Source organism: Aythya ferina, assembly GCF_964211825.1.
Source record: "Aythya ferina genome assembly, chromosome: 2".
In the NCBI taxonomy this organism is placed as follows: Eukaryota; Metazoa; Chordata; class Aves; order Anseriformes; family Anatidae; genus Aythya; species Aythya ferina.
Genome location: NC_140297.1, coordinates 127,366,333 through 127,378,663, shown reverse-complemented (window position 1 = coordinate 127,378,663; position 12,331 = coordinate 127,366,333). Strand labels below are relative to the sequence as shown.

At 43.6% G+C, this 12,331-nt stretch overlaps 1 protein-coding gene across 1 annotated transcript in view; it reads right to left on the bottom strand.

The window, feature by feature from the left end:
• KCNB2 (potassium voltage-gated channel subfamily B member 2) overlaps nt 1-10,742 on the bottom strand; it is a 194,427-nt gene extending 183,685 nt beyond the window's left edge. Inside the window, exon 1 of the mRNA XM_084511015.1 lies at nt 10,508-10,742. The gene's annotated coding sequence lies outside the window, so the exon portion shown is untranslated. The remainder of the gene's footprint in view (nt 1-10,507) is intronic.
• Between the last annotated feature and the right edge of the window lie 1,589 nt (nt 10,743-12,331).

Genomic DNA, 12,331 nt, shown 5'->3' with positions numbered 1-12,331 from the left:
AGCATGCAAACCTAACACTATAAGCAAAGTGATGAATTTCCCCTAGGGAGTTCTCACTGTCTTACCTGAGTGCTTCCAGGGTACTTGAGAGTTTAGCATCTTAATATCACTATCAGGCTGTTATTACCCTTACTTTATTGGGGAGAATAGCAGGATGCATGAAGTATCCAATAATTTTGGCTGCTCAAATGAGCCAGTTGCTATTTTTCAGTCTTTAGTATTGTTATCACATTTGATGGGCGCATCCACATGAGCAGATAAAACCCTCCGGCAGAGGAACTCAGTTGCCTGTGCTGTTACATTGCTAGGACACTGCCTGGCACAACACAGTCAGGACTCTCCCAAACAGTTTGCAAGGATGGCTGGAGAGTCAGCATGCTTCAAGGTCTGCTCCCAGCAAGTGGTTTGCTTGCAACCATCTGCTTTGGAGCCTGCATGAGTTTAACCACACGGACACAGGTCACCATGCCAGCTGGCCCAAGCAGCACTGGGACCCATCTACCAACTAGCCAAGCTGCACCCCACATGAACAAGACCTTGCTCCAAAGAGATTCACATACAGGCAGAAGAGTGCAGTGTCTCTGGAAACACAGCCTGGCCCCCAGCACAAGGAAATTAAAAAAATGTTAATACTTCTGAAAAGTTTCGTATAATTGAGATGTCAGGTAAAGCTGGTGTCCAGTTCCTTAACCATAAGCTTCCCACATCACAGCTATCACATTTCTGTTCTTTGTTTCAAAATATGAAGAGCTGCAATTTCTCGATGGTGAGCTGAAGGATCTTTATTAATAGTTTTATCTTAACTTCAGTCTAAAAAAAAAAAAAGTGAGATCATAGCTAAAACTCTGAAAAACAAACAAACAATCAAAAAACACTCAGATGAGGTACTCAATATTTTAATTTCCCACCCTGATAGGAGTCACATCTCAAACAGTTAAGAATTGGTAAGCTGAAAGCACAGAAGTGTCAACCTGGTCTAGTGGGAGGTGTCTCTGCCCATGGCAAGGGGGTTGGAAGTAAATGATCTTTAAGGTCCCTTCCAACCCAGACCATTCTGTGATTCTATAAAACATGTCAAAGAGACAGTAATCCTAAGCATCGTATGCATTTCTCAGAAGACACACATCCACATGCAGGAATGCATGCATGCATGCACAGCAGGGAAGCTGAGCTTTGATTGTTCAAACTACCACTGACATGTGTGTCTACACTTAGATTCAAGTCCTCAGAGACAAGGAAATGAAGGGGGAAAGACAGATTCAGCCCATCTCCCCCATGACTGAGCTTCCCTGCAAGCAATGTCTGGCTCAGACCATGACCATGGCCAGGGCCATGGCAGAGGCTGTAAAAGAGCAGGGATGTTTCCTGAACTAAGTCAAAACTGCAGCTGTAGCCTTGTGAGCTTTGTTATGGACAGGTCGGACTGTGGAAAGTAGGATTTTACTTTGAGAATAAATCCTGCAAAACCAGCTCTGTGTTGTTACTATAGCTAACTGGTCTAAGATGATGATTATTTCTATTTCATAACAGACCTCACAGATGATCTACTTCTGGTATCTAAAAAATTAAATATTGGCTGTACGAAGTCTGAGAGATTTACAGGAAACATTCAAAAAAGATGAGGTCTTTTATAGATGAACTTTTCAAACCAATGAAATCAGTCTGTCTGCTAGCTCCCTGTTCTCACCATCTTGAGCACAGAAGTGTCTTTTAGATGGATGAGCTGAACTTAACCAAGAAGCATAATGCTCAGGGGCTTTATATATTCCTTAAGAACCTTGGATAAGAAAAGCCAGACAGAAATAGGTAAGGAGACAGAAGACAGGAAAAGTAGGGAAAGTATAACTGATAAAATGTTTGTAAAATCCAGCAGTCACAGAAGCTTGGTAGTTTTGGTTTATCTGATTTATTTATTTATTTTAAATACCATAATATCATTTCTAATTACTTACTGTAATTACCCTCCAGTAAAGCGTTGTAGTAGGCCCTAGCCTCCACTAAGGGTGATGTGGAAAACTTTAAACCAAAAGGCTGAACACCCTCAACAGCACTCTTTGTAAATTTAACTCAAGATTCTTACAGGATTTTGGCCTTGAGTATTCCTTTCTTGAGTAGTACCTCATAGAAAAGCCAAAGCTGAGAGCTGGATTTGGAGCACAACTCTCAAGAGGATGATGAATGACTTGGCAACCTATCACCCCACTTCAGATGCCTGTCCAGCAAACTCGGACAAGAAGTTATGATGAGCAAAGCATGCAATCTCAGTATGTCCCTAACCCCTTAGGCTGCTCTTCAAATCCCCTGAGCTTTTAGACTATCAGTGATGAAAGGATGCTATCTCCACTACAATATACCACATAGACCAAATGCATGTACAGACATTCAGCACTAACAGACCTCACCTTTTCATGGATTCTTTTGGCTTTGCATTTATACCCCTACTGCATGAAAAATGCTCATGAAGGCAGTGCACAGGAATTCCAGTGCTCTCCTTGTGTTTTGGGGCACCTGATTCGGCACTGTCCCAGTGCTGAATTAAGATCATCACCAGCCTTTATTCCAGGCTAACTCTGCTTCTTTGTCTTTCTGTATCAGTAACACTGCTGTTTGTGCTCCTGACAAGTGTGGCTATATGATCCTTGCAAAACAATGCCAGTGCGTTCATGCTCAGTTTACAGAAACAGTTGCATTTCTATCACAGCCCAGGTTGAAGCATCTTGTTTAGGATGTGGTTGTCTGTGGTGCCTGCACTTCACTATTGGTGTTTACAGCTGGTTGCTAAGTACTGAGTTGCTGCTTTTGCCAAAGGTACCGTCTTTCACTACATATTTAGCCTTCCCTGGAAATTTCAGAGCCGATGAGCTGTCACAGAGAAGTACAAGGCCGAATGGCAGATCATTTTCTTTAATTTTAAACAACCAGATATTACAGAAATGTGATTATGTAAGATCCTCACTCATTTCAGGGCTAAATCAGACTGCATATTTATATCCTGGCTAGCACTCTGGATCCATAGTTTTGATCACTGCTCCCATACAGTTCTATAAGGATGTACAAATACTTTTTGCAGGATATAGTAATAATAGTAAATACATTAATGTTAATAAATTAGAACTTTGAATTGCAACTTATCTAATAGTTGATATAGTTATTTATTTTTTTCAAATTATATTGCAGTGCACTACAATGATGAAGGAGCTTTTAATATGTCCATTGTTCTTCCAGGAGGCACTGTTGCAACCAGTTGACCTAAAACAACAGGTTTTAAGGCTACTCTAAGCAAGTTATCTTATACCACCCCTCAGTCTTCCATTGCTCCCTACCAATAATAGCACTTAAAGCACTGAAGAACTTCACAGATGTCTTTTTGTCCTCCTCAACAAAAGCTTGCATAGTGTGGTACCGAACTATGATTCTGGGTTTCTAGGCAGGAAAATATTATACAGTAGACAATATTACACTATATATACAGAGAATGATATCTGAAGCAATGAGGTAAACTGAGAAGCATCAGATTTTAACCCTTTTTGAATGAAACTGCTTCCAAAACTATAGCCATGGCACTTTACTCAGAATTCTACCACAATGTTTACATTTTATACTAAACATGCAACCCCCCTATCCCATCTGTTATTAAGGAAAGCATGGTCATATGTGACTTCTTTGGAAGTGAAAACATTCGTGTTCAATTTCTGCCTCTAGAAAAATTTCATGTTGAGCCATTTACAAGCGGACAGTTCCCTAATTCAATCAAGCAAAATGGTAGGCCTAGACTCACATGTACAATAGACAGGAAGAGATACATCCAAAGTTTTCACTTAGAGGCGGGCATATTTACTCAAGAGATTCTTGTCTCAATCCAGACCCAACAGGAGTACAGCCTACATTCTTACCTCTGGTGCTTCACGGAAGCACTGAAGCTGGAAAAAAATGATTCAAAGCTTGGATTTCTGGGTGACTCAATTCTGACGAGTGCCTTTGTACACAGCTGGAAATGTCCCCAAGGTCATAGCATCAGCAAGTCTTCACAAAAAGCTTTTATCATTAAAAATTAAGATAAATGTCAGTATAGGCTTGATTCAGAAGAGTCCAACCCTTCAACATTTTGATTTCTTAACCTATGGAATGCCTCAAAACAAACCCAAGCTAGTCACTGAAAGTTGTCACATGAGGCTTGTGACAACCTGTCATCTTATTTTGCCAGGTGTTTATCCGGAAAGCAGAAAACTTTAATTCCTGACCTTATCTAAGGGGCTTTGGTTCTGCTTACAGCACAAATTTTCATAATAATTTTTAATCATGAGTAGAAACAACATAAGTTTTGTTAAGCAGAATGTGAAGCTTAAGGGCAGCAGATACCAGGATGGTATGGATATTTTGATCCCCACATTGACCTAAGAATGGAAAAAAGTGAGCACTCACTATCATGCACAACTGGATGCAACAATGTTAATTGCTGTAATTCTTAAATTAAGACAAGCTAAGAAGAAAATCTGTGTAAAACTGCCAGAATAAATTATTTTATTTACCGCTCTCAAAAATGTATTTTTTTTTCTAAATGCCACAACATCCTCCTAAAGAATGTGCTTGGTAAGTGCCATTAGTTCAGGTTTCTGATATTAAACACGCAAGACCCAAATTTAAAGAAGAGTGTGGGAACCTCTAGGGCAGGATTAACATAGTCAGAAGGAAAAACTGTTAACATTTGTCCACCCTCTGTGCACAGTCTGGATCAAAAGGGAAACAACATACCCTGACGTTCTGTGTCTGGAAGCATCCTCCTATAAACCCAGCCCTTCAGAGGACCAGAACAAAATCCAGTCTATAAAGTGCTCCTGGAGATGGTGGCAACAACCCGGTCACGTAATTGTCTGGTTGTTAGACATTTACCCAGGGACTATGTTAGTCCCTGGGGAGTCAGCCCTGTGGTTCATACAGACTACTGCTGCTACCATTAAGACACAAAATGGCTGCATGGATGGAGACCACCTTCCCTGTTCCTACAGTGTCAGATTGAGGCGGAACAGGTTAGAAGGGGATCAAGCATGATTCTGTATCTGTGGGCTATGAACAACTCTCTGGCCAGAGGAAATCTCAAATTACCAGAGGTGAAACATTTGTTTGCATCATGTTAATCTAAGAAAGGCCTAAAAGCTCATCTTCCCTCTTCTGAGTGAGTAATCTATTCACTGACCACCTTTGCTTCTGCTAGGTGATCAGTGAAGACAAACACCCACCCCTTCTTCAATGGGAGCAGAAGATTCTGAGTGCTGCTAGACCTTCTCTAATTAAATGCTTAACTAGGGACTAAAGTGACAAACTATAGGTAGACAGATGTGTCCTGAATAAAAATTCAAGCAAAAGGCCTACCCAAAATGAAGACGCTTGTTCTATGTCAGCAATAATAAGAGTGGAAAAAACATGAGATGGAAACATTCTAGAAGGCAAGACCTTCTAGATGGCACTACTGTCGAGGCAGATCAACTTTGTGTACTATTAATCTCAGTAACCACTGGATGAGCACGTTCAACAGTGTCATTCATAGCTTTGTTATTTCAAGGCCAATTAGTCCAGTTCACTGTTTTGAGTCTGCTTAAATACATTAGTGGGATTTTTCCAGCTGCTGCGGCCTGCCAACACTTTCTGCTCAAACTGTCCCAGGATCTGTCTGATATATTCAAATTCACACTGAAAGTATGGCTGTAAATTATAGTAGGATTATTCAGTCACCTGAGAATACATCCAGGTGAAATGAGATCATCAGCCTTGCAGGTAAACCAAAAATTCACACTTTAAGAGAGCAGAAGACACAACTGAAACTTCTGCAAGAAGCAGCATTGTGGCCTCATTTTGAGCTGTTGAGCTTGGTTATTATTTTTATCTTCATTTACTTAAAATACAGCTACTTTTCTAAAAGTTAACAATTGATGAGGTACTGTGAAAAACTGTTTTATGAGCTGCCTCAAGATGTCTTATTAATGTTCTGAGGTAAATGTATTCTGTATTTGGACTGTACTGCCATAATTGATTTCTCTTTCTTAACTTGTTAGGCAATCAGGGAGAGAAGCTCATCTCTAGTGTCAAAGAAGATTATGTTTGAGAGCTTTGTTCAGTTAATTATCAGCACAGCTTTGCCTTCACTTCCTCGTTACATTGTTATACCTAAAGAGCTGATGTTCATTTCCTAACTAGGTAATACCCGAATATGACGGCAGCATGAAGAATATGCTGCAATAGCGAGCTTGACCTCCCAGGCCAGCATAGAGGATTCTCCTGCATCACACACCAGTGCTATGAAAACAGGGATGTTTGGCCCCTCTATCTAGACCTGGATCACACCTGCCCTTGTGCAATTTCTCAATAGACTGTGGTCCTACTGTTGAGGTATTATGAGAGGTAAATTGGTAGATTGCCATTTTTCCTTGTAAAGATGACAATTGCTGCTTATCACAGACTACTCCTAGATACTTGGAGCATTATGCATTATGCCAGTATTACATATATTATTTATTATCTAATAGATTGTTGGTTCTGACTCTCTTTCTGCTGCCAGCAGTGATGCTACTAACTACTCTTTATAGTCATCCGGAGGAGGAATAGGGCTGTATAGAAGCCAGATATTTAAGTCAGAGCTGATCTGCCATTATAGCTAAATATAGATTTCCTGCATTAGAAACAAATAAATTAAAAACCTCACATATTTTAGTGGCCTAAGACTTTTCCATTACTGCTTTCATACTGCTCATGTGGTCACCATAATTCATGAACAAAAGCATTCAAAATAGTATTCATTATTTACTGATTGTGCAGCTAACGTCCTCATACAGTGCTAGTGAAAAAGTAGCAATGAAATTGCTCAGCTTACTGCATCCCTCAAGCCTGGGAAGAAATGATGTACTGTACAATAAACAAGTTAACTCTAACTTCGGTAAAATATCGATGTGTGACTTGCACTGAAGTTTTTGTATGTACTGTAACATGCATCAGGAAGGGGAAAAACCAGAATAGACTTTTGCTGTCCTTCCACCTTTAATGGAGAACACAGACAGCTTTAAGCTTAATATTTTAAATATCTTGACTGGTGCATATTATAGTAAAATATTTAATTTAGTGACTTGTAAAGCTAACTGGGCTTGTCTTTATACCTACAGCTACCAAAGATAAGAAACTTCCAAACTCTGTTTAATAATAAAAAAAAATAGTTCCTCAGCTTCTGTTCACTTTTTTTTTTTTTTTTATATACATATTTAATCATATGATTTAATATATTTACATTTTACTTTGATTAAATTCGAGCATCACTAAGCTGTCTATTTATCAGAGCTTCTGATAATATCCAAAATGCATACCCTGGAAAAAAACTAAAAATAACAAAATTCTTTCCAAATCCTTTCTATATAGACAGAGAATTAATAGGCCAAGAAATATACAATGCTATGGGACTGCACAAAAATCTACATTCATGATAGGAAAGAATCCAGTCTATAACATCCCAAAGAATTTTTTTTCACAGTATCCCACAGAACACTGTTGTACATCTTAGAAATGTCTGTAAATAAAAATTATAAAATTTATTTGCATCAACAGTTAAAATTATTGTTAGGAAGTAGGCACTCATTTCTACCTGCTAAAATTGAGTTAAAACCATATGTCCCAAAGATTTATTATAAAATTCAAGAAATTAAATATTCAGTGTTACTATTTCAGCAATAATCACAAGAGGAAGATGTCAGTTACTTTTGGGAAATCAAAAATATTTTCTCACAAGTTGCTCATATCTTGATAAGAATAGAAACAGCACAATCCCCCCAAAGTGAAAAAGAGATAATTTTTATTTTGCATCCAGTTTCATCTTACCCAGACAGCTATTAGGTTAAAAACCTTATTCCCAAAAATGAAAAAATCCCCCTTCATAATAATATAGAAAAGGGAAAAGTCCTTTTAGAGGAGGTCATTATTTAACTTTAAGGGCTGCGAGCATACTGTTGCTGGGTCAGAAGGTATTATGCAACAATGTGATGAGTTAATAGAAATGACCCCAGAAAATGCATTAAAACAAAACACCATTTTTAGAAAATGTGTATGTCTACCCAGCTGAAGCCAAATTGGAGTGGCTCACAACTTTAAGTGTTTCCCTTTCTGGCTCCCAACTTTCCCTCCTGGGTTCTGCCTGTGAAGAGCAGCAGGTCCGTGCTCTGAGCAGCAAACACCTCCAGAGGAGTCTGTAGATGGGTCCCAGCCACTGCCCACTTTACCAGACCCTTCATGTCTCATTCACCAAGATCCTTTTCCCCTAAACCATGCAGACTGGTGACCAGACAGCCTCTCCAGCGTGCTGTTTATGTAAGAACAACATGCGGAGTAAAATACCGACTGAAATGTCCTCCAGCAGGTAGCTTTAAATATAGCGGTGGCTTGGAAAGTACCTGCACATGTACTGACGTGAAGCTCAGGGAAGTCACATAAGATCAAGATTTTCTTCTAAAAGTCACAGTAGCAAGCTGTTTGGCAAAATCCCAAATGCTGGCAAGAAAGCTATTGCGAATCTCGACTCCTCGCTTTGCCTTGAATGGCAAGCCAGAATTTGCCAATTAACTTGCACTTAGAAAAAAAGGCTGAGCATGAATAAATAAATACATATGATGTGGCATTGTTACAGCAACAGTACATTTCAAAATGCTGAAGCCAGTGGAAATGCTAAGAATGAAGCATGCTACTCCAAACATCACTTCTCCCTCATCTTCAGTTGTGGATGTTTTCATTTTCACTCTCTGCATATGTTTGAATGAGGCCAACCTGCTGAGCCCCAATGACAGCATCCAGCTGAGAGAGAAGGAGGCTAGAGAAATTTGAACACTGTTGTGGGAGCTGCATGTGGAAGCATCATAAGAAATAAAAAGCAGCTGCAAGTTCCCGTAAGGCTGAGCTAAGAGACTGTTTATCAGCTCTTGTTTGAATGAAAAAGACAGCGGCATTAAGAACATGCAACAAACATTTTTTTTTTAATTTTTTTTCTTCATCTCCCTGACAAAGATTTCCACAGCTTTGACAGTGCATCTTAGGTGATCACAGAGCAGACAGATCTCATGAGCATCATGTGCTGACTGACCCTGCTACCCTGAAAGCTTCGTCTAGTCAAACTCCCTGGCAGGAGGATCACACCCCAAGCTTGGTAGGACATTGAGGTTTCAGACTTTGCCCAGCCTCTCAGGTTCAGTGCTAGCTCTGCACTAACTTGGATTCAACTTGCCAGCTGAACAAACTTGAAAGCTTATTGTTTTTAAAGCTAAACCTCACTAGACACAGCTTTTCCCACTCCTGAGCCTCTCCAGTCTCGCTGTTACTCTTCCTCTTTTAAACCAGCCCTGGCAGCTCTTCAGGGCTTCAGGATGGAGTTGCTGAAATCTTTCTCTTAAGTGTCCTTTTAGTAGCCAGGTCTGCCTGCCTATGGATTTGCTAAGGAATGTTGCTTCCACCTGATGCTACTGACACTTCCATTTTTATACAAACATTTGAAAAGTGACAATTTTGGCAGGAAGTCTAGAGATGGTCCTCTCTGTGATGAACTAAAATGTCCAAGAAACTGTAAATATACCACTTATTTATATCTTAATCATTATGTAACTTGAATGAAGTCCAAGACTTCATAAATATGGTCTGTACGTAGGTATAAACAACGGTCTACCTCACACAGGCACTGAAATACAGATAGGATGTACTGAATGGTTTGTACAAACCATGCAGTGAATATGCCCATTTCTACAGACGTTTGGGTTTTTAAAGCCAGGGGAATGACAGCATGCTACATATCTACAGAGAGAATTTATGCCAGTATATTTCAGGCTAGCACAATGATACAGTTCTTTCAGCTTTGGTAGCGGGGATTTTTTCATTCGCTGGGTACACGAGGTAATTCAAATGACAGTTATCTTCCGAGCCGCTCAGGGTTTATATCATCAGGTTCCCCCAGCGCTATTAGAGCATCGGAAACAAATGATGAGCCTTTATCTTTAAAGCTCACCCACGGCAGGAGGTAGAATACTACGAAATGTCATCCCCCCCTACCCCCCACCCCTTTTAGCGGCTCCGAAGGAACAAAAACACAAGCCACGGTTTCCAAAGCTCTCCGGCGTGAGGGCTACACGGTTCTCCCTCGCGCTGATCCAAGCAGCCGGGGAGAAAAACACGTTCCCGAGCCTGCCCCCTGAAGCACTCGGGGCCGGGGTCGGGGTCGGGGCCGGGGCTGGGACCACCCTATCGCTCCGGGGGGTCCCCGGGGCTCCCCGGCGGCCCGGGCACCGCATCCCTCCGGGGGCCAGCTGGCAGCTCTCGCTTCCCTTGCAACTCGCATCAGTGCGGGAGGCGTGGATGATTCGGTCTCTCCAAAAAAACAAACAAACAAAAAAAAAAACATAATAATAATAATAATAATGATGGGAAAAAAAAATCAAAATAAACCCAACCCGCATCCCTCGGCGGGAGGAAGGAGAGATGCCCCGCCGCTTACCTTGCTCCGCGGGAGCCCGGGGCACCGCCGGGGGCTGGAGAAGGGATTCCCCGGCTCTGGCAGGGGTTGCTCGGGCTTCCCCGGGCAGTGCGCGGCCGCCAAAGCCCCGGCGAGAGGTTTGTGCCGGTCGCTCCTTCCCGGGGAGGGCTTTGCTCTACATTCCCGGCTCCACATCACCGCCCCCCCCGGCACGGAGAGGGCTGGGGGTGGAAAAACCGCGGCAAAGGCATCTCCCTGCTTCGCCCCCCCCCCCTCCTCCGGAGCTGACAAGCCACCGACCGAGCGGCGCGGCGAGCGGCTGTGCTGGCGGGCGGGGATGGGGGGGCCGGCAGGGAAGCGCTGGTGGAGCTGGGGGGGCGGAGGGGAGGCGGAGGGGGGGGGGATAAAAGCCGAGCCCGCGCTGCCCTCGCCCCGCTGTAATCCCCGGCTGCATGCGAGCTGCCGCCGCGGCCGCCTGGGTCTGCGGCTGTGCGCGGCGGCGGCGGCGCTGGGGAGGGCTGGGGGAGCCGGGGGGGCACGGCCGATCCCGGCCGGGGCAGGCGGGGAGACCCCCGCACCCTCCCTCCCCGCCTGCCCCCACCTGCGCAGGATGCGCGCACCCCCGCGCCGAGCTCCCGTGCCCGGCCCAGGGTGGCGAAGGGGGGACGCGCACACGCTCCCCCCCTCCCCCCCCCCCGCCCCAACACCCCCCTGTTAAGCCTCAGGCGGGTTGTGCACACAAGCTGCAAGACCCCCGGCAGGGGAGGCAGGGGATGCACACGCACACAGGCTCACGCTACTCCCTCCGCAGCAGAATCCCCCCTCTCTCCCCCCCCACCCAGTTACTGAGCCCCCTCTCCCCGCACGTACACCCACGCTGCCATCCCACCCACGGGGGATGCCCCACGGGGAGCACCGAAGCTGCCCCGGCTGGCCACCAGCCGCCTGGCCTCGCTGTTGGGGCGAGGGGGTCCTGCCAGGGGTTGAGCCCCCCGGGCACAGCCTGCAGCCCCCTCGGTCAGGACCCCTCGCAGAGCCTGGGGTCGCTTTTAGCACCGCGTCTTTGATGGGGCAGCTGCCTGCCATCAAGGCTCCTGCTTCTGCCACTGCCTCGCCCGCCTTCCCATCGGGTTTAATAGTTCTTCTTTATTGCTTTTTAATGGGAAGTCCTTTATCATTCCCGATAATGTGAGGAAGTCTGTCTCCCCCATTCAGTGCTGCCCCTCTGTATTTTAGGGATGGGATTAGAAAGCTGCTCTCCTTTTCAAGCTCTCCTGTCTTCCCTGGGTTTCATAACAGTTCCTATGTCACTTTGCCCTCTGCATTGTATTGCTCAGGCTTCATCCCTTCCTATAGCTCTGAGGTCCTGCCCTCAGTATTGCACATATCTCTGCTGGGGTGAAGGCTTTCCAATACAGTGCTTCTCAGCTTCCATTTTCTTTTATTTTCTTTAAGCCAAAGACCTCCTAATTCTTTTGAAAACCCTCCAAGAAACAGATGGGGCAGTATTGCCACTATAATTTCAATTAAAACCAACTAAAAATTGGGTTAAACTTTGAATGCTCATTTATTGTCTTAACTTCCCCTCATTTTATTGGCTTCCTCGACCAACAGCTTAGAAACAAAGCTACGTGATTTCAAAAAAAGGTCAACCACCTTTTGCCAGCCAAGCCCCTGACGTTTTCTGAATGGGTACCACAGCTTGAGACAGGGTATTAATGGTAGTCCTAAGTGGTGCTGATTCCAGGTTTAATTTTCTATGGAGATAATGATTTGTGTTGAAACCTCCAGCAAAATGCACTTTGTCTGAAATCTGGACATTGGTGAGGCAGATGTCTATCTGTG